Source organism: Cupressus sempervirens, chromosome 9 (assembly GCF_028749045.1).
Source record: "Cupressus sempervirens isolate cs-2001-9-10 chromosome 9, ASM2874904v1, whole genome shotgun sequence".
Classification (NCBI taxonomy): domain Eukaryota; kingdom Viridiplantae; phylum Streptophyta; class Pinopsida; order Cupressales; family Cupressaceae; genus Cupressus; species Cupressus sempervirens.
In genome coordinates this window covers 365,577,490-365,600,618 of record NC_143126.1, presented here as the reverse complement: position 1 = coordinate 365,600,618, position 23,129 = coordinate 365,577,490, and positions in this window count along the sequence as shown.

The window sequence follows — 23,129 nt, the reverse complement described above, 5'->3', positions numbered from 1 at the left end:
TAGCAAAGTGAGAGTATTACAATTCTTCTAATTAAACTAGGTGTGCTATTCTAATGCATAAAAGGAAACTATGCTAATGCAAGAAGATGCTAAGCTAATATGATATGCAAGTGAGAGTATGAGGCCACAAGCTCTTCCAAAGCTTTAAGTGTACCTAGAAAAACCTAGAGCATAACAATAGTCCCAAAAGGTCTCCCCCAAGATGAGGAGAGATCTCCCCTTTTAAAGAAATGCAGATGGTGAAAATCATGAAGAAAGACAATCTAATTAATGGTGGGGAATTGACTTTTGCATGATCAATGTACACAATCATTTCCACAAACCACAAAGAGTTGACTTTTTTGTCTCCATGTGAGACAAAAAGAGCTTTCTTTTACTTTTAAAGTGGGAAAATGCTTTTATGTGTGCAACTTAGGATAAGAGATGTGTGGGGTCTATTATTTAATTAAAGGGGGGACATGTTCCTTCTAATTAAATAAGAACTTAGGATATAGTGGTTAACTATAGGTTATAATTGAATAAATAGAAAAGTGGTGATTTGATCAAGAATAAGTGACAGATAAATTATTCAAAATTGTTAGAAAGGGGGATAATAGTCTAGATGAAAATTTTTGAGTTATAAGTAGCAGAGTGATGATTTGATCAAGAATAAGTGATAGATAAATTATGCAAAATTGTTAGAAAGGGGGCTAATAGTCTAGATGACCATTTTCTTATATTTTTTAAGTAGGAAAATGCTTTTATCTATGCAACTTAGGATAAGAGATGAGTGGGGTCTATTATTTAATTAAAGGGGGGACATGTTTCTTTTAATTAAATAATAATTTATGATATAGTAGTCAACTATAGGTTATAATTGAATAAATAGTAGAGTGATGATTTGATCAAGACTAAGTGATAGATAAGTTATGCAAAATTGTTAGAAATAAGGCTAATAGTCTAGATGACCATTTTTATCTAATTGCAACATCAACTGACCACATGATATATCCCAACCAAGGAAAATGACTTTACTTTACACCCTCACAAATAATTAATTAGACCGGCCTATTAAAGCTTCTGTAATGAACATTTAGTTACCTAGGACCATGATAAGGCATACATGTTGTTGTCCTCAACTTTGGCTTCACAAATTTGGGGTTAGTTTTAATGCATCCATAAAGTATCATAAAGATAATTTGTTATCCTTGAATTTTATTTTGTATTGCTCTATCTATGCATTCTTTTCAAGGTTTCTATCAAGTTGAATCCCAAATTATTTTCTAGTAAGAGTTCTTCTTCTCTAACTACAAACACTCAATTTTTTAAAAACATTTGTGTCTTTTCTTTGTTTTGCTTTGTGTTCTAAATATTTTTTTAGTCTTTTTTATACCTTAGGTGAATAGCCCTTGTAATTTTGCTCATGTCAAGCTAACTTAAGTCAAAATCAAAGTTTTCTAGCTCAAGTTTTGAAAGTAAAAGTGGGGTTTTTCAAGACATCTCCATATCTTGATTTAAAAACCTCATAAAATTGGACTTTTATTGGTAAAAGCATGATATAAAATTATATTTAATATTTCAAGTGGGTTTTGTTATCCATTTTCAAATTTCAACCCATTCTAAATTGATTTGACCATAGTTTTTAATGTTTTACAAAATTAGCCTATTTCAAGTCTATTTTTCATGTTACTTTATTGAAAAATAAATTTAATCATACAACACAACTGAAATGCACAAAAGTGGGGTTTTTATTATTCATTGCATATATCAACACACAAATTGCTATATGAAAAACCACTTCCAATAAATTTTAATTCTCAACATCATTAAAGTGCACTATTTAAATGCAATAAAACATTTTAATGCGTATAATATATTTTTAATATGCTTTTGCATAAAAACTTATTAAATCAATTTAACTGGAGATTTTGACTCTTACACATATTGTTGCACACATAAGTTCATTTTAGATGTTTCTTTGCATTTAAGTGGAGTTATTCTAATCTATTACATATGAATTTTTAAATATCAACTTAAGTGGATTTTTTTAAATTAATTTGCATGTTTTTGTAACATATAAATACATGTTTAAAGTGAGTTTTCACTTAACTTAAGCCAAAGTCGCAATTTTGGACCCAATTGCATGTATATGTGGTAGAGGAAAGCTTGTTTCCACAAGTCTAATGCATGGTAGTAATTTTTAGTCTCATTACATGTGTTTTAAAATATATTTTTAAGTCTTAAATGGGTTTCTAAGGTAAAGTGGTGATTTTCCAAGCCATTGCATATATGTTAAAACATGTAAATGTCTTCCAAAAGAGCATTTTCCTTAACTCATAAACCAAATACTCCTTGGTGGTGATTTTATAAGTGAAAGCATGTATTTACAATATGTGAATGCCTCTTAAAAATGTGTTATGGACTGCATTTGCAAAAACAAATACATGATTGCAATTGAATGCTATTGTATGTCTTTTAAAACATGTATTTTTCTTAGAAAGTTGTATTTTTCTCCAAAAAAGTGCAAAGTGGAAATTTATTGGGGAGAAACACTTTGTTCTATGAATGTTATTCATTCTTAAATCTACATTTTCAACCCCAATGCTATTTTGTGGAGGATATGAGCATCATTTCCACATGTTTTTTTACTCCCAAAGGTGTGTCTAAGTATCCATAGACATTTGGCATATTTGGTTGCTCAATAAATTCCCAGTTTTATCATCAGCACAAAGCACTTTTGGAGGTTTTTTTCAAAATGGTGATCTTGGGAATGAAAGCATGTTTTTCAACACATGTTTTTGGTAAAAAATAACCCCTCTAGGGCACATTTTTATTTAAAAATGTCATATTTTGTGAATGTTTTTGGTTTTCAATCCTTCCAAGGAGGTGTTTGGGTGTGTATGATAATTTCCAACTTCATTCTCATCATTTCCAAACTCAAAATGATATCATCAATATCTTTTTTAGTTGTATTTGATTTTATTTAGTCAAAGGTTGTTGCATTTTTGTGCATTTTATCTCTCAAACCATTAACACTTTTCCAAATTCACACCTTGACCATTTAGGAGGATTGAATTTTGAAAACTATATAAGTCTTTCTCTCTTTAGCAAATTTGAATCTAAAATCTCTTGAATTTATTTTTCAGATTTTTCAAAAAGTTGAAAGAGACTTATTCTTTTGTTATTGGTGAAGAGAGGTAAGTTATCCTTGTATTTTTCTTAAGGTAAGTTGTATACTTTTTCTCTTTCTAAGTGTTGTTGTAAATCTCTTCATTTCATTTTTAGATTTGCATGTATATATGAGTTTCTCCTTCTATTCTTTCATCTTCTTCTCTAAGTTGCATATGCAAGGTTTCATTTACTTGCATAATTAATTGAGGTAAAATCTTGTTCTAAGGAAAAGGAAATTTCTCCATTTCCCCTCACATGAATGCAAGTATAAATCCCACCATCAAGCATTTTATGAACTCTGCATTCTGAGCTTAACCCATTTTCTCATTCATTGTCTACAATCATCCCATATACTTTCCCTATTCATGTTTTGCCTAAATCTGTGTTTTTACATAGTAAAATCTTGCTACAGACCCCTCATATGATGATGCTCTTACACTATGGAAGATCATTTTGTGATGTCAAAAGAACTTGAACTAGAAAAAGACAAAGATATGAAAAAAATGAAGTACAAGTATGATCAATATCATAACTCCATTCCACCATCTCAAGTAACTTCCTACTATGATGAGGTTCGAGATACAAATGTAGCACACATGAATATGGAAGATTTTCTCATTAGAGTTAATGTTGAAGCCACCAATAATATGATATGGATCAATCAAATTCATATTTATTTGCTATTTATGTTTCCCATGGTGGCTTGTGAATTTGAGTTCATCCTTGCATGCATCGTACATTTTGATGCAACCTCCAGAACTATCAAGGAATAAGCTAGGAATATCATCATTAATCTAGATCGAAAGACTATTAACAATATTTTTACATGTTCCTTACACTCCATTTTTCACAAGCACCACTAGATAGAAATCCTTGGAGTGGTGGAACAAATATAGTTTTTACTGCATCAAATCATTTACGGCAACTGGCTAACCCAAAGGAAGCTTAATCTGTCTAGATTACCTAAAGGTATGTAGAGGTTAGATTTCAAGGAGGAGATTAATGAGCTTATTACATTGCTTAGCCACCTATCATAGCTTAGGGATTCAAAAAAATTATTTACTTTTAGTAAATAGAAATAGGAAGATTATATGTAAAGAAAAATTATGTTGTAAATATAGGATAACATATACCTATACAACCAGCTCATATAGTCAAGTTGCAATCATATTAGGTATGCAACTTTAAACAAGTCAAATTACTTAGTTAGAAGTTTTTTAGAGAATAATTCAAGGTGGTCAAGGATTTCCCCTTTTACCTCCACCTCTCTCTGTAGAAGAGAGCTCACTATAAATAATCATCTTTTGCTTTATACAAGAATGTTAGGCCTGTAACTTGAAAAATTTGTGTTTCTTTATACAAATTTTAGAAATTGACTAAAGAAGCAAGTTTTCCCGAACTTTGTCTTGCTAGACTTGAAATTGATCATTATTTTCTTATGTTGCATTGATCAATCTATCTTTGTTCTCTTTTAGAATCATCTTTGTGAAATGTCCAAGCATTTGGTTTTGTTCTTGAAGACTTTGAGATGTAGGAAACAAGATTTGTTTAGTTTAGTAGTGGCTACAAGTACTAAGAGTTAAATACTTTTTGTTTTAAATTATAATATATTATATCAAATTGGATGGTTGATAAGAGACTTTGTACCTTGTTAGTGATGCACCTTTATTAAAAAAGGATTGATCATAAGAGATTATGGGTTCTTATTTTCAATCACATAAGTTAAGTTGAATCTGTTCTCTTAAACTTGTTCTTATGTTAGCTTCTAAGCCATTGCTCTTATGTCACCTTCGTAGCATTAGATTCCTTTTGTTAATTTTCAAAGAGTAGTTATTAGCTCAAAATTATTCCTAAAAAAAGAGGAATTGATTCAAAGAACCTACCATTTGTTAATTCTTGTTAGGTTTCTATTTTAGTCACCTATGTTAAGAAGGAAGAGTATCCTATTGCTAATAGGAGAGAATTATCTCACTGCACCATTTCTTAAAGTTCCTATTTTGTAAGCTTTAGTTCTAGTGAGTTACAAAAAATTTATCCTACAATTTTTGGCAACTCCTTTGGGGATATTGAACACATTTGGAAGCCCTATGCTTTTGTTTGAAGTCTTATTTTCCCATTGTCATACTCAATGGTAATCCACAATGTAGTGTCTTCCTTATTATTCAAGGAGTCATAAAAGAGATAGTTCTAAGTATCTACAACTAAGTTGGTCTAAAAGAGTTGTTCACAATCTCCTTTCTATCAAAACTTCTTTGAAGAGAACTACCTATTTTCCACCATCCAAGAAGAAGAGCCCTATTTAAAGTGAAAATGTATCTTTCTTATTTTCCCCATTGAAATCTTCAAAGCCTTTAAGTTTAGCTTTAGCATCCTCAAAGGTGGGTGGTCCTACTCCTACATGTCTATGGGGAACAACTTTCATCTTGCAAAACACCTCTACACACTGTAACACAAGGCTCACACAAAAACTTTCCCAAGTTCCATGTAAATGGCAAGAAACACCCTAATGAGTACATCAAGGCATTCTACATACTATGTGGTGTTTTTGGTTTTGAACATCAAGAATGTTTCTATAAGGCTCTTTGTTGAGACTTTACAAGGAATTATAGTAGATTAGTTCTTAAATTTAGCTACAACTGTAATCATTGATTGGGATTCCCTAAAGACTAATTTTGAGGAACATTTAAAGCCTATTAATGATGAGCTTGAATTTCTTTTACAACTTACCCAAATGAAGAAAGAAGTAGAAGAAGGCATGTACAAGTTCATTGCCAAATTCAAAAAATTAGCCAATTAGATTTTGACTTCTTCCAAGCCCACTGCTAAAAATCTTAAGTGCTTTTTCATCAATACTCAACTTCTAGAAATTAGCTTCTTGCTGAGAAGAGCCACTCATCTAGATCTAGAAATGCCTCAAACTTTGGCAATAGAGATTAAGGATGGTCTTATCATAGCTAGTAAGATACAAAGGGATTATTCCAATGATAACTATAATGGTCTTTCCACCTCTGGAAGTACAAATTCTATGATGCAGAACTTGGATTATAATGAGGTGCTTGCACTAAAAAAAATCTCATAATTCTTTCAAAGCTCCATATAATGATGTCCCACAACAATTATTTCCCAATAGTGCTCATAATTATGCAACTAAGAATTAGAAAAGTCTTCCTCCTCCTCTGAAAAGGCTTGCACTTGAAGCTCCACCAAGTAATCAAGCTACAAGGTACTTTGAATGAACAATTTTCTATTCTACCAAATACTTACCAAGTTATTCATCACTACTCCATACAATATTGATGATTAGGTAGTTAGTGACTCTAAGATTGGGCACTACAATATTTTGGGTCAAATTGTGACGGTGATGTAATTTGTGGTGATTTTTATGTCTTTTTTTTGTTGCAATTTTCCTTGACATCATCGCAATACTAACATTGGCATCGTAATTGTGATGCCCACATGAGTATAAACAAAAAAGAAAACACGACATAAATCATTCCCCATTTGCTTTGATTATGGAGAGTTGCATGCAAAAGATGTGGAAAGCTCTGAATGAGGATGAAGAGCTCTAAATGTTGTCATGCCCTTGTGATTAGTGCATTTCATTATTATGCCCTTGTGATCTATACATTTCATTTTTGTGCCCTTGCTCTATGATTTCATTATCATGTCATACCCTTGTGATCTTTGTGCCCTTTCTCTATGATTTCATTGTTGTGTTGTGCCCTTGTGATCTCTGTGTCATTCCTCTTTGATTTTCTTCAAGGCGAGAAGAGGTACCTATGTAAATGTTTTTTTTATTTTTGTTCTAAACATATATGTCTTTATATTTCCTTCTAAATATGTATCTCTTTATATATACAAAGGGATATTTTTAAAGGTGCTTATTACATATTACCTCACAATAGAAAAAATTGATCCAACTACATACATATTCTAAAATCCAAATAATAAAACAATAAAACTCACTCAACCCATGCTAACTAACTTACCTCAAGGTCCTACAAAAATAATGTAGACTGCAAAAAACGGGCAGAGTTTGCAAGAAATTTTACAAAAACATATCATAGGAGACATTTTTAGAAAGAAACAAGTCATAACCTAGTTAAATTGGTCTCATTTTTTATTAGTTGGGTTGATTAAAAATTCCTGTAGAACTATCATCATATTAGGTATAATACAATGAATGATCAGTTTTTCCCAGGCTAGGAGGATCAAATACAATTTTTCAAGGTGATAAAATTGCATATGCAGATGCATCACTTGCATGCCAGGCATGAAGTGCATTCCCCAACTTATAATGAATGGTTGGATATAAAGGCTCCATACATTGGCCCAAGAATGGAAGCCAAGGATGTAACCATGCATGTATTGGCATAGTTTCTCTACAAGGATCTCCAGTATCTATTGTTGTTGTTAATTTGGGCATCACTATATGATCTAGAATGTTATGAAGTATTGAATCTGGTAGTAAATTCTCTCATGCCTTCAAAAAATGTAGCATCAAGGGATGACATCAATTGATATTCATGGGATTATTGTATGATTATTTCTAAATAAAATGTGATATAAAGTGTAACTAGTATGATATGGAATATATAAATATAAAATGGTTTGGTTGGAACTTAGCATAGAATTCTCTTTAGTGTCATAATTTTTTTTATATGAATAAGATAATCATTTCTATTATTTTCTTTTCTCACCTATTCAATATGCAATTGAATAGAAATCTTATGGTTAAACTTACATGGAGATTTAGAAGTATATTCTCTTTGGCACTACTTTGGTTTAATGATATATTTCTGTAGTCATCTACATTTATTTTATACTCTAAAATTCTAATTCCTATTATATTATAAAATTTCCTATTTTTTGTTAATGATATGTTTCTCCAGCCATCTACTTTTACTTTATGATGATATTATGAAGTTGTATTTCTTGGTTATATTTCAAACTTTCTTGTTTATTAGTTTAGGATTCATTCATTTCCATGGAATGGTTATTTTAAGAAAGCCCTTTATTTCAGTCTAATCATAATGATTACTTTCTTATAACTTTTCAGATCCAGGTATCTAGGCTCCACTGATAATATGATAATCTTATGTCTTGAATAGGCCAAGGTAATCTTATGACTTATGTTTTGAGCAATTTTTTTTTTTTTTTGGTATTTCTATATTTTAGGGTTTTTTTTATGCCATTTTCTTCAGTTCAGTGTTTTAGGATACCTTGTTTTCTATTGAATATCAATTGTTGTCATCCCCTAATTAGGTTTAATTATCATAGGTTTAATTTGTTGGATACAATTGTCTAATTGTGTGTTGTCTTTGATGTTACACAAATGTCATATCAATTTGCAATCAGTATCTACCAAGCTCAATTGGTCAGCAAAGCAAATTTTAGAGTCTACCGAGCATTCTTGGAAATTACTCTATGGAAATAGTTCTACCGAGCTCACTCAGGCATCGATTGTGGTAGAAGTCAATGTTAACTGATCTCTCATGGTTAACAAAGGAAAGTCAATTTTTATCGAGTTCACTCAGTCTTCAAAGGATTTCATAGGATTTTCAGTGTTAATCGAACTTTTGTTGGTTAACACAGGAAATCTTTTCTGGAATAGTATTTACCGAGCAAGGTCGGCCAATGAAGGATTTTTTTAATTTGAGAAATAAAGTATAATTATTTGAAGTAATGATTGTAGCCAAATGAGGTAATGATTATTGGTAATTATAACTTGTAATTGAGTCAACTTGATAATTTGTAAGGTATAAATAAAAGGTCAAGTTCAAAATTCTAGTGTGTAATGAGTGAGCATGCAAGTGTATTGATTGAAGAAGAAAGTATGGGTGAACTTTGAAGGATGGTCAAATATCCTTGAGAAGCAACTAAGATTTATTTGATCAGGAAGGATCTAGTAGAGCAGAACAAAGATCTGTATCAGCAATTCAGTTACATCTCGTTTAGGTCATTTCATTGTTACTTTCTCACCATTGTAGCAGTGATTCCAAAATCTCTAACAGCCATTTGTAAATGCTCTAACAAGGTGATAGTTCTATTGAATTGTTCTAAAGACCTCTTGTAAGGCCACTCCTAATGGGTGATTAAATCCTCTAACAAGGTCACACCTAACAATGTGTTTTGTAACCTTTAACCAAGTTGGCTCCTAACAAGGCTCACTTCAGAAGAGTGAAAATCAGTAGCTAGTTACTTGGTGGTTATTTCCATATTGGGTTTCCATGTCAAATCTAGTGTCTCATGTGTTCATATTATTTCTTTCATGCTTGAATGTTAATCATTGTGAATGTTTAAGATCTATTAAAATTAATATACACTGCATCTATAAAATTAACATACACTACATCTACCAAGTTACAACATTTTCTGTATGTTTACTGAGTGACAGCAGTAACTAGTTTTATCAGACATCTAAGGGATCTATAGATTTATTTTTTGTGGTAACTGATTCACTCCCCCTCTTAGTTACTCCATCTATATTTTTAACAATTGGTATTTGAGCTTTTTGTGCTTGTGGGAAGGGTTTTAAGGACCTAAGCTAAACATCAAGATTTCTTACAAGAGAGAAATTACAAGGCTTAACAGGGATAACTTTTTAGCATGGAAGGGTCTCATGAGACTCCATCTAGCTTCCATTGGAGATATAGGATTGAAGTATCTTGATGAAGAATATTCAACTCCTTCTAGTACATTATATGTTAATGACATTGCTGAGAAGAAGACTCATAACACCATGATGATAGACATTGCATCTGCCCTAAGCTATGAAGAATTTGATGATATTAAGGACTGTAAAACTACCTTTGAAATGTGGAACAAGTTGAAGGATATCTATGGAGGTGATGACAATGTGAGAATAGCCAAAGCAGAAAGTCTAAAAGGACAATTTGATCAGATGAGGATGAGAGAGGATGAAAACATTGCCAACTATGTTGAAAGGATCAAAGCAAGTGTCAGTGCAATCAAAGCTTTTGGAGGAGATATCAAGGAGGAAACAGTTTTAAGTAAAGTTCTTAGAACATTTCTTCCCATTTATGTAATAGAGTATCTGTAATTCAAGAAAGAAGATGTGAAGCAAATCATAAGATAAATTTGGATGTCGTAGTAGGAAGGTTGACAACATTTGAACTAGATAACTATAAGAATTATGTTCCAGCTTCCAAGAACATTGAATCAGCATTTGACGCCAAGCTTTCACTCAAAGAAAAAGTTAAGAAGATAAAGGACACTTAGTCAGAAAGTGAAGAAGAATCAGAAGAAATTTCTAACAATGATCTTAAAGTTGTTGAGGCTCTACTTGCAAAGAAATATTCTAGAGGTAAAGGAAAACACAAAGGTAAGGTTCCCCTAATCTATTTTTCATGTGAATAAATTGGTCATATTGTAGCTAGGTGTCCAAACAAGAAAAGCAAGGATGAGAAGAAAGTTCATAAGTGCAATAGCAAGAAAGATTTCAAATCATTCAAAGAAAAAGGTAAGAAAACATGCTTTATGGCTAAGGACTCTAAGGAATCAGATAATAGTGAAGATGAAATTGTTTATATTGATGTGAAAGATGAATCTGATAATGATGAAGAAGATAAGATGGCACTTATCTCTCATGTGAGCAAAAATGATACATGGATCATAGAAAATGGTTGTTCACATCATATGACTGGTGACAAAACTAAGTTTGAACATTTTGAAGACTATGATGGTGGTAGTATAAGGTTTGAAAATAATGAACCTTGTTGCATAAAAGGAAGAGGTTGAATCTCATTAACCAAAGAACTTGTATTTGATAATGCCTATTGGGTTGAAGGACTAAAACATAATCTGTTGAGTGTGGCATAGCTAATCAATATTGGATTCAAGGTGGAATTCATGCATGGAAAGGCAAGACTACTGGATGACAAAGGAAAGCTGATTGGATTAGGCAAACAAACAAAAGGTAACTTATTTTATCTTGGTCTTGGTGAGTGCTCATGTTTTATTGCTCAAGTTGAAGAAAGTTGGTTGTGGCATAGAAAGTTATGTCATGTGAATTTTGATAACATGGTAAAGATAAGAAAATTTAGGAAAGTAAGAGGCATTCCTAGTATAAAGAAACTTGATGTTGGTCTATGCAAGAATTTTCAGATTAGTAAGATGGAAAAGACTAGCTTTAAAAGTAAAAACTATCAATCAAAAGATATTTCAAAAATTGTGCATATTGATTTGTGTGGACCTATTGGAATTGAGAGCTATACTAGAGAAAAGTTCTTCAATCCTTTTGTTGATGACTACTCTAGAATGATGAATGTTATGTATCTAAGAGAGAAGTTAGAAACATTTGAGAAGTTCAAATGGTATTTGGCCAGAGTAGAGAAGGAAATAGGGAAAAGACCGAAATGCTTAAGATCAGACAGAGGTGGTGAGTTCATTTCTAATGAATTCAATAACTTTTGCATTGAAAGACGAATCAAAAGATAGGTATTAGCCCCTAGAACTCCTGAGAAAAATGGAATAGTTGAAAGGAGGAATAGATCTATCATGGATTATGCAAAGACTCTAATGATTTAAAAGAACATTGCTATCAAATATTGGAAGGAAGCTATCATCACTATAGTTCATACCTTGAACTAAGTACAGTTGAAGAAGGACTCATTCAAAACCCCCTATGAGTTATGGTATGGCTATAAACCCAATGTAAGTTACTTGAAAGTATTTGGAAGTATCTTGAAAGAATATAGAAAAGGAAAATTTGATGTGAAAGGTGATGAAGGTATATTTTTGGGATATTCTTGCAAGAGTAAGGCATATAGATGTTTGAATTTATCTACTCACAAAATCATAGAAAGTGCACATGTGAAAGTTTATGAGTTTGCAGAAATGACTGAAGAAGAAAGCAAAAAGGAACCAGAAGATTACAGGAGATTTGTTTTCATTGAACTTGATATAGTGCCAGATACATCTATCAATCAAGAGACTTTTACTCCTAAGTCTTCATCAGTAAATGAGTTGCAAGAAGTTCAAACTAAGTTGCAAGAACTCGAGTCACATTCTAAAGTTACCGAGCCAATGCCTACCAAGTCTAAATAGCTAGAACCTGAAGTTGAAATTGAAGAGGATGACAATGAAATTCATTCAAGAGGCAAGGAACCTATATTGGCCAAGTATGTTAGGAGAAATCATGCACTAGTTTAGATTATTGGAGACAAATCAAAAGGTACTATGACAAGAAGTAAGCTAAAAGGTACTTGTTTACTTGTTGATTTTGAACCTAGAAATGTCAAAGATGCATTAGAAAATGAAATTTGGATTGAGGCTATGAATGAAGAGATAGAGAAAATAAAGAAGAACAAAACATGGACTCTTGTACCTAAGCCTAAAGATAAAAATGTGATTGGAACAAAATGTGCATTTAGGAATAAGTTGAATGAACATGGTAAGGTATCAAGAAATAAAGCTAGATTAGTATGTAAAGGCTACTCTCAAGAAGAAGGAATTGATTATGGAGAGACTTTTGCTCCTGTTATGAGATTGAAAGGTGTTAGGACCTTACTTGCATATGTTGCACATAAAAGATTTAAGGTATATCAAATGGATGTCAAATTTGCATGTCTCAATGGTATTCTTGATGAAGAAGTCTACATTGAGCAACTTGAAGGTTTTGTTGATCCAAACAAAAAGGACATGGTCTACAAATTACACAAAGCATTGTATGGTTTGAAACAAGCCCCTAGAGCATGGTATGAGAGATTGCATAACTATCTTATTCAGATTGGTTTTCAAAGAACTAATGATAATAGTAGCTTGTATATCAAAGAAGGACCAGATAACAAGATTTTTATGGTAGAAATATTTGTGGATGATACTTTTTTTATATGAAATGATGATCTATGCAAAGGATTTTCAGAGAAAATGAACAAGGAATTTGAAATGTCTATGTTTGGTGAGATTAAATTATTTGTTGGTCTTCAAATTCAGCAAAGCAAGAATGGTGTCTACATCACTCAATCTAAATATATCAAGGAGATACTCAAGAATTTTGGTATGGAAGATTCAAAATCAATTGGAACTCCCATGTGTATAGGACTAAAGCTTACCAAAGATGATGATTCAAAAGAAGTAGATCAGACCTTATATAGATCAATGATTGGAAAACTATAGTATGTGGTTCATACAAGGCCTAATATTTCTCTTGTAGTTGGTATAGTGGCAAGATTTTCAGCAAAACCTATAGAAAATCACATGATGGCGATCAAAAGGATCTTGAGATACTTGAAAGGCACTAAAGATTATGGATTGTGGTATAAATTTGGAAGAAATTTGGACTTGAAAGTGTTTATTGATATTGATTGGGTAGGAAACATTGATGACAGAAAGAGTACAAGTGGTGAAGCATTCTTTCTTGGCAAAAGGTTGGTATCTTGGACAAGCAAAAAGTAAAATTGCACATCCCAATCTATAGCAAAATTAGAATATGTTTTAGTAGTAGTGAACTGTTCTAATATTGTTTGGTTCAAATAGTTATTGGAAGGTATGAAGATTGAGATCAAAGAACTAGTTGTTATGTTTTGTGATAATACAAGTGCAATTAACATATCAAAAAATATAGTGATGCATTCCAAAACCAAGCACATTGCTATAAAATACCACTTTGTTAGAGAATCGGTGTAGGATAAGGAGATCATATTGGAATATGTCCATACAAAAGAACATATTGTAGATATATTCACTAAGTTGTTACCTAAGGATGCATTCTTGTATCTAAGAGGTAAGTTAGGGGTCATTCCCCTATCTAAAGCTCACTAAAATAAAGTTTTAGTGATGCATCAACATGAACCAAGTTGAAGATCTATCAGTTGATGCAACATAGTCATGGAAACATTGCATATGAATTAGTGCTCAAGGTACATTGTTACTCATTTTGACATGTGTTGTCAAAGAGGGAGAGTTTATTGTCATATCTTTCTGAAATTTGAATTAAGAGAGAGTTTACTATTTGAAGAAGAAGCTATGTAATTCCTTCATAGAGGGAGATTACTGCATTAGAGAAGTTTGTGGCATAAAATCTAAGAGGGAGAAAATTTTCTATTAGAAAGACTTGTTTTTAAATTTCATTGTGTTATGACATGTTGTGTTGCCATCAATGCCAAAGAGGGATATTGTTGGATACAATTGTCTAATTATGTGTTGTCTTTGATGTTACACAAATGTCATATCAGTTGGCAATCAGTATCTACCAAACTCAATTGGTCAGCAAAGCAAATTTTAGAGTCTACTGAGCATTCTTCAAAATTACTCTGTGGAAATAGTGTATACTGAGCTCACTCAGGCATCGAAAGATTTTGTGACAGAAGTCAGTGTTAACTGAGCTCTCATGGTTAATAAAGGAAAGTTAGTGTTTACTGAGTTCACTTGGTCTTCAAAGGATTTTGTAGGATTTGTAGTGTTAACCAATCTTATGTTGGTTAACACAAGAAATATTTTTTGGAATAGTATTTACTAAGCAGGGTTGGCCAATGAAGGATTTTGTTAATTTGAGAAATAAAGTTTAATTATTTGAAGTAATGATTGTAGTCTACTAAGGTAATGATTATTGGTAATTGTAACTTGTAATTGAGCTGACTTGATAATTTGTAAGTTATAAATAAAAGGTCAAGTTGAGAATTCTAGTGTGTAATGAGCGAGCATGCAAGTGTATTAATTGAAGAAGAAAGTGTGAGTGAACTTTGAAGGATGGTCAGATATCCTTGAGAAGCAGAAAAGATTTATTTGATCAAGAAGGATCTAGTAGAGTAGAACAAAGATCTGTATCAGCAATTTAGTTGCATCTCATTCATGTCATTTCATTGTTACTTTCTCACCATTGTAGTAATGATTCCAAAATCTCTTAACAGAGTTGGTTTAACAACCATCTGTAAATCCTCTAACAAGGTGACAATTCTATTAAATTTTCTAAAGACCTCTTGCAAGGCCACTCCTAACAAGGTGATTAAATTCTCTAACAAGGTAACACCTAATAGTGTGATTTGTAACCTTTAACCAGGTTGGCTCCTAATAGGGCTCACTTTAGAAAAGTGAAAATCAATAGCTAGTTACTTGGTGGTTTTTTCCATATTGGGTTTCCACGTTAAATCTGGTGTCTCATGTATTCATGTTATTTCTTTCATGCTTGAATGTTAATCACTGTGAATGTTTAAGATCTATTAAAGTTAACATACACTGCATCTATCGAGTTACATCATTTTCTGTATGTTTACTGAGTGACAACAGTAACTAATTTTATCAAACATCTAAGGGATCTGTGGATTTTTTTTTGTGGTAACTAATTCACCTCCTCTCTCAGTTACTCCATCTATATTTCTAACATAATTGTCATATTGAAATAACTCACATTGAAGATCATTGGATTAACATGATTTTTTACTATAAGGTAAAGACTTGTAAAGATGAGTGGATTTGATAGTAAATAAGTTATAACTTATTCCACATTTGTTTTAGGAGGATGGAAGCTATATCCAAAGTGATCATGATACAACAAGAAAGAATGTAATTCTTGTTATAGATTAGTCAAACAAAGATGAAGTTTTGACACAATAATGATTCATGATTAACACCATTCACTCCCACATGGATAAACCAATAAATAGCTAAGTTGAAGGAAAAAATAATTCCATTGAAATATGAACTAATGAAAGATGTAGTAGAACCAAATGAGGAATCATGTGAACAACTCCCTGAATATTCAAGAAAACAAGAAGAAGAATGGAGGGAGTGCCAAGGAGTTACAAGCAAGAGGAATTAAGAGGAAGGGGATACAAGAGAAGGGGCCACCTCAAAAGAAGCAAAGGTCAAAAGGAAAGATGGCTTCACAAGTTGTAACTAAATTAGAGACAACAAAGAAGTTCAACTTCAAGGTACTCACCCTTATGTCCAAGTAAGCAAGAGACAAATTCCCCCTCTAATGAAAGTAAAGAACAACATATTGAGAGACATTTTGTGGTCAACATTGAGGTCCTTTCAAATGATTATCAAATGGGGCCCTAAGGCACAAATGTATTGGATGTTAGTTTAAGCACCTAAGATCATGATTCAAGAATTCAAAGTCATCAAGATAAACTAGGTGAGATCACCTCCCTAACATGGAAAATTGCACAACTTGTAGTCCTCCCAATATTTCGACTATAACTTCTCAAAGACACTTGCAAGTGATTCTAGTGTCATAGTACCTACCACATAACTTTCCTAGATTATATCAAATGCTCCCATAATATCCTCTATGTTGCCTAGTTGTTATTTTTGTCATGTAATCTCTTGCTAAAGCCACTCCTTCTCCTTCTAGTATATTTCCACAAACTCTCTCTCATGCCAAAAATTTTGATCAAACTTCTGAATATCTACCTTTATCATATCTAAAATCAACTTCACATTATGTTGTAACTCTAGCATAGGTGTTTGATCCTTGTAGCTTTCATTTTAGTATTCAAGTTTTGAGGATTGGTCAACACCCTCACTTTTAGACCTCTCATGTCAAGAACTTTCTATATTGTTTCAACACCGTGTTCTTTCTTTTGAGCTAATAGTTCTTCAGGTGCATTTCTTGTAAAATATTAATTTTTTTGAACATTGTAAACTCTTACAAAATGCCTTCTTGTTTTCTATTACCATTGACAGGCTTCCTTAGAAAAAAATCAAAATGAAGAGGCATAAATATACCAAATTTTTCTTTCAACACCATATGTGAATATATAAACATTAAGTACAACATGTCCAATATTTTTGTAGATATACACATTAATTACACCAAATTTTTCTTTCAAAACCATATGTGCAAATATAAGCATTAAGTGCAACATGTCCAATATTTTTGCAAATATACGCATTAATTACACCAAATTTTTATTTCAAAACCATATGTGCAGATATAAACATTAAATGCAACCAACTCAGTAAGGGTACAAGAATAAGTTATTCTTGTCAAGAAAGATCATGTCAGATAATACAAGGGAAATTGATCAAAATAGGGAGACAATTGCTAGATTGTTGTCTAACTTTCAAAGAGATGGTGATGACAAATGTTATTGTCCTTGCAAGAGTTGTAACATCTTAAAGACAAGAAGAATCAAAATCAAAATAGCTAAGAGACATTATAGGGATAATGGTCATGCTGAAGGGGGGTTTGATTATCATCCATTGGTAAGTTGTTTGTTTTATTATTTTTGTAATTAATGTATTACATATGAACCACATAATAGGGGTTTGATTATCATTATTTTTATATAGGTCAATATCCCCAGGGTAGTACATGATATGGACCAACACATCTCAGAGGAACATGGAGGTTTGAATATGGAGGAACATGGAGGTGTGAGTATTGAAGTAGAAGATCATGATCCCATGGAAGATGATGATCATGCACTAGAAAACATATTGGAAGATGATGGTACGAATGCATTGATCCATGACACATTTGGTACTAGTGTTGTTATTTTTAATGATGATGATGATGATTATGATGAGGATGACATTGATTTCATCCATGATATACCTCTACTTGAGAAGGAAAACATAGCTCTTTAGAAAGGATCCCAATCAATTCTTCTCTCTATTGCATTGTTGTTGGTGAATTTGAAAGTTATGCATGGTTTATCCAACATAACAATGTCATGTATGCTAATGTTTGTGATATACATCATTATAGTCTATAAAAAGTGAAATATGTATCATTAAGATTGTTTATACTAATGACTTATATTTTGTGTTGTAGATTTATAGGTGATATTTGTTACCACCATCAATTGTTCTCCCTCACTCATTCTAAGAATTATGTGCTACTATGAAACATATTGAAATGAAGTATCAAGCAATAGATGCTTGTCCTAAAGATCATGTAAGTTATCATAAATAACACAAAAATACAAAAGAATACCCCAAATGCAATATGAGAAGATATCAAGATGATCAAGTGATAAAAAAAGATGTCTTGCAAGGTTCTTCATTACATCCCCATTATTCCACATCTTAAATGATTATTCAAGTGTAGTATCTTGGTATAATTTATGGATTACCATGCATGCAATAGAGTTCAACATGAAATTATTCAAATGCATGTGGATGATTCAACATTTATGGACATAGAGGAAAAGTGGTCATAATTTAAAGAAGAACCTCAAAATCTTAGGCTTTCTCTAGCAACTGACGGTGTCAATGCATTTAAAGAGATGAAATTTGTTTACTCAGTGTGGCCTATTTGTGTTATCAACAATAACCTTCCTCCATGGATGTCAATAAAAAGGGAGCACATTGTGTTGGCAATGATTTTTTCTAGGAATTTTATTAATGTATTGTTATCTACATGTAATTAAAATTCTTGGAGTGAAATGACCATAATAATTATTGGATGTTGTTCATTCAACTAGGTAAGTACCAAGTGAAAGATATGAATGTATATATTGCACCTCTTCTCGACGAGTTGTTGGTGTTATAGAATGGAATGATTTCACTATTCAATTCCATGCAATGCTTGTGTGGACAATTCATGATGCCCCAAGGTTGACACATTTATGTGGTATGTTATGTTCAAATCTAGTTGTACTTGATAATGCTAATTCCAAAATTGAACATATTTAATCTAATTGTATCATTATCTTGTAGGTCTTCAAGTAAAGGGAACATTTTCATGTCCAATGTGTGGTCCAAAGATGAAATCTTGTCATTCCAAAAGTTTAAGAAAGTAGGTGTTTGATGAGAATAGGCACTTCCTCCACAAAAATCATAAGTTTCGAAGTGCCCAAAATCATCTTTTCAATGGGAAAGAGGAGACTACATCAAAGCCATGAAGAATGACACCTCACATATAGTAGTTGGAATATAATAGAATTAGAGGTAATATCACTCCACCTAATGGTTTATGCTTGGAAATTATATATTTTGATTATATTTTTTTGGATGATTATGTAATTGATGATCATGAAAGTTGTCAAGGCATCACTGACCACCCTCAAAAGGGACTAAAATGTTATCCCAGAGAATTTTTTAGTAGGCTTCCCTACTATGAGCAGCTACAAATTATGTATTTGTTTGATACTATGCATATAATGCTATGGAAACTACGCTATGGAAATTATTGGATGGAAGACATGACAAAGAAAAACTTGCCAAAATTTGTAGTGACATTCATGATTCCAATCATGCAATGAAAAATATCATTGAATCAAATAGCAATCGAGACTAGATTAATTCAAGTGCCCTTCCTTGGTTATTAATGAAGGAGAAAAGTAATGCCATAAAATAATTCATACAAAAAAATCAATTTCCTATAGGATTTGACATGAATATAAGCAATCTCATATTAAAGAAAAGTGAATTTGGGCCAGAGTTAAAAATGCATGATTGGCTTACTTCATCAAGGTAAGTCATGGTATTTTGTATTTACAATATATTTGTGAAACTACATTCAATTTTTATTGTATTACATTAAAAAAGAATGAAATGACCAATTGATAATTGTTGTAGCATGTGCTACCCCTATTGCTCCCAAACAACTTTGACGATAATATCAAACAAGTGATATATGATCTTGGAAAATGTATAAGGTAAGTAGTGATATTTGTTCAATATATCAAACAACTAATATATTGTAAAGTCTCATATTTATATATTTTTGTGTCTTGAATCCTTTGTAGGTGGTTGTCATCTAAATAAATTCATAAAGAAGATATAAAATATTAGACGAAAAGAATTTGTCTACTAATATGTGAAATGCAAAAGTGTTTACCTTAAACTTTTTCCAATACACAAGAATATTAACTCAAACACCAAGTTGAGGAGATTGAATTGTATGGACCTGTACAGCTTAGGTCAATATGGATGGTTGAGAGACACTTTAAATTTTTGAAGGGTTTTGTTTGAAAAAGAGAATGTCCCAAGGTTTCTATGATTGAGGTATACATGGTATACCAAATGATGGTGTACGTTACTCAATATCTTCCTAATCTTGCAGCAAAGACCCATATAGATTGCATCTGGGATCTTGACTCCATTAGAAAATTTGAAGGGGAGTACTTGGTGGGGGAAAATAGATTTAGGAAATTGAAAGCTAATAAATTATGAGATTTTATTGTAGTTAATCAATTCTTAATTTTCAAAATAATTTTTTTGTAAGTCATCTATTTACTTTTTTATAGCTACTAAAGAGTGTGATGCAATACATTTATTTATTGCAAACAATCAATATTGGATGATGGTATGGATTGAATGATGTCAAAATTTTGGTCATAGATTAAAATAGGAATACATGCCTTTATTGGTTAAACAAGATCATTGTAATGGAGCTCCCAATGTTACAAAAAAGGAAATAGATTTAGCATATGGTTTAAGAGATCTCTAGGTACTTATAAGTTTGTTAATCAACCTTATGTTTTTGAACTCATAATGCAATATTTTGTACATGTTTGACATTATTGTGGGTGAAACATCACAAGGACATGTTATTCAATGGTTATGAATTTTGCATCAAAGGTTTTGATGACACAAAGAGAACCTATGATTCTAGGATAAGTACAATCTTCCAAGTGATTAATATTTCATCTAGAAATGACTTACATCCTTGAGAATATCAAAATTGATACTATGCAATTTTGGTTGATATACTTGATTGTTAGTTCTATTTATCATCAAATGGTATAGAATATGACTCAATCAAAATAATCATGATAGAATTGTTATTGAGCATGAGAATAGATTTCCAATGATTAATACAAGGTTGTTTGAGCCAGTTGGGGATGAACCCTATGCCCTTTCAAGATAATGTGAGTAGGTATTTTACTTAGAGGTTCTACATAAACTAGATTGGTCATTTGTTGTTAGGAATGACCCAAGAGGAAGGTTGATAAAGTATAATGTGATAGACTAAGAAGATACTAAGGAAGAGGAAGAAGTGGATCATGATTGAGAGTTAGTCGATAATGCTCCTAATGCAAATGATGTTGCTACTAATCACAATGATGATGCTTCTAATAATCATGATGATAATGATGATAATGAGAAAGAGGAGGAGGATTATGATGATAATTATGATGATGATGATGATGATGATGATGACAATGATAGTAGTGGTGATGATGTCGATGATAATAATGATTCTGATGATGAGATGGATGAAGAATAATATCAATGATGGAGGATTGGTTAGCTAACATTGGAGTGATTATCAATGAGAAGAATAAAATGTACAGTTATGTGATAAATGCCTATGCTATTCAATATTCAGTTCTTGATAGATCAATGATTAATTTGATTAACTTGTCATATACCTTTTACTGTTTATAATTCATAGGTGATGATAATATTCAATATAATTTTGAGTATATGTATCATGAAGTTTTTAGCTAACATAAGATAATTGATTTACTATTGTAGAAACCCAAAGCCCTTTCACAAGCATCCCACATAGTCTCATGGATCATCAGGTATAAGTCACTACAGCCCATAGAGATTAATGTCTTTTACAATTTTTAAAATATCTCTCTCATTTCCACCTATCACTCTTATTTTGTGGAGTGCAAGTACCAACAAATAGGTATTTTCCATATTTGTCTTACCCAAGTGAGGAAAGTGTAGGAATGGAAGAAGAAAGTGAGACATTTAATATGTCTAAATCAAGGAGATCGACTCAAGGTCAAAATATCAGATTGAAATTCAATAAGCACGTGAAATATTTCCCTTCTCAAGGTGGGTCATGTTCTTGTGATGATGAAAGTGAAGGCAACTTTGATGTTCCCTTTAGGTACAAACATTTATAAAACTAATGGGTCCCTAATGAACTTCCTCTAATAAACACTGATTTATGTGTTGGAGAGAGGATATATCACATAGTACCATCCTCATTACATGGTTTGGGCATATTTTCTATGAATGACGTAAAGGTCTCTTACAACAAGGTTGTTAAATTGATGGAGTATGTTAGACCTTGCTATGATTACAGTAATTGGATGTAGATTGTTAGATATAAAAAAGTATGTGTAGGTATGCACTCCTAGAAAATTATATACAACAAAAATTAAGTGAACAAAGTAAAATAGTAGCTATATACATTGATGGAAGGCCAAAAGCATCAATGAATATTGTAGGTTTTCTAAATAGTACACCACGCGCATCAACTAAGAAAGTGACCCAATTGTATATTTGATGTGCATGAGGGAAATTGTGTATTTGTATGTGTGATAAAATCAATACATAGAGGTAAAGAGCTTATTAATTACAATTTGAATGGCATAGATACAAAAAAAGCCATTATCATGGGCAAGGTGGTATGTACTATGCACATCTAAAATCAACTCCAATCAATGAATCCAACATACCATTAAATTTTTATGTTTTTTTTGCTAACTTAGAATAATAACACATATATTTTAACATGTTTCAATGATTTTTTTTTAAATATAGGGCTATAGTATGGATCAACAGCTACAGGATACGCATGGTAGTGATGGTTCTTATAGGACTTCTTCTTCTTGACAAATAAAACTCATTATTGTTTTACAAATTAGATGCAAGAAATATGTTAATGAGATCTTTTTATCATATTTTATTCTTCACTACTATTTTGGATTGATTTTAAATATATTGCTAATAATATTGCTCTCACAAATTATTGTTGATCAGGATAAGGGAAAGGAAAAATACTCCATGACGAGCTGCACGATGAGAAAGATGAATTCATTATTGATTTTTTGTCACTCATTGATCCTATGGCTATAGTAAAAAAGGTGCTTCCTACTTTAGTAAGAAAGATTTTACAATTGGCATCAACCCAACCTCAGACTCCTGAAATACAATAGACAGAGGATAAGTTGATGCACCTAGTTTGTACATATACAGTAAGTATTAATGTGGTTTTTAATTATAAAAAAAGTTCAATAATGGTTTTTATAGTATAGTCTTTTATTTATGTCATTAAATAAAATGCATATGGGTTATTTTTATAGAGGATGTTGAGGACA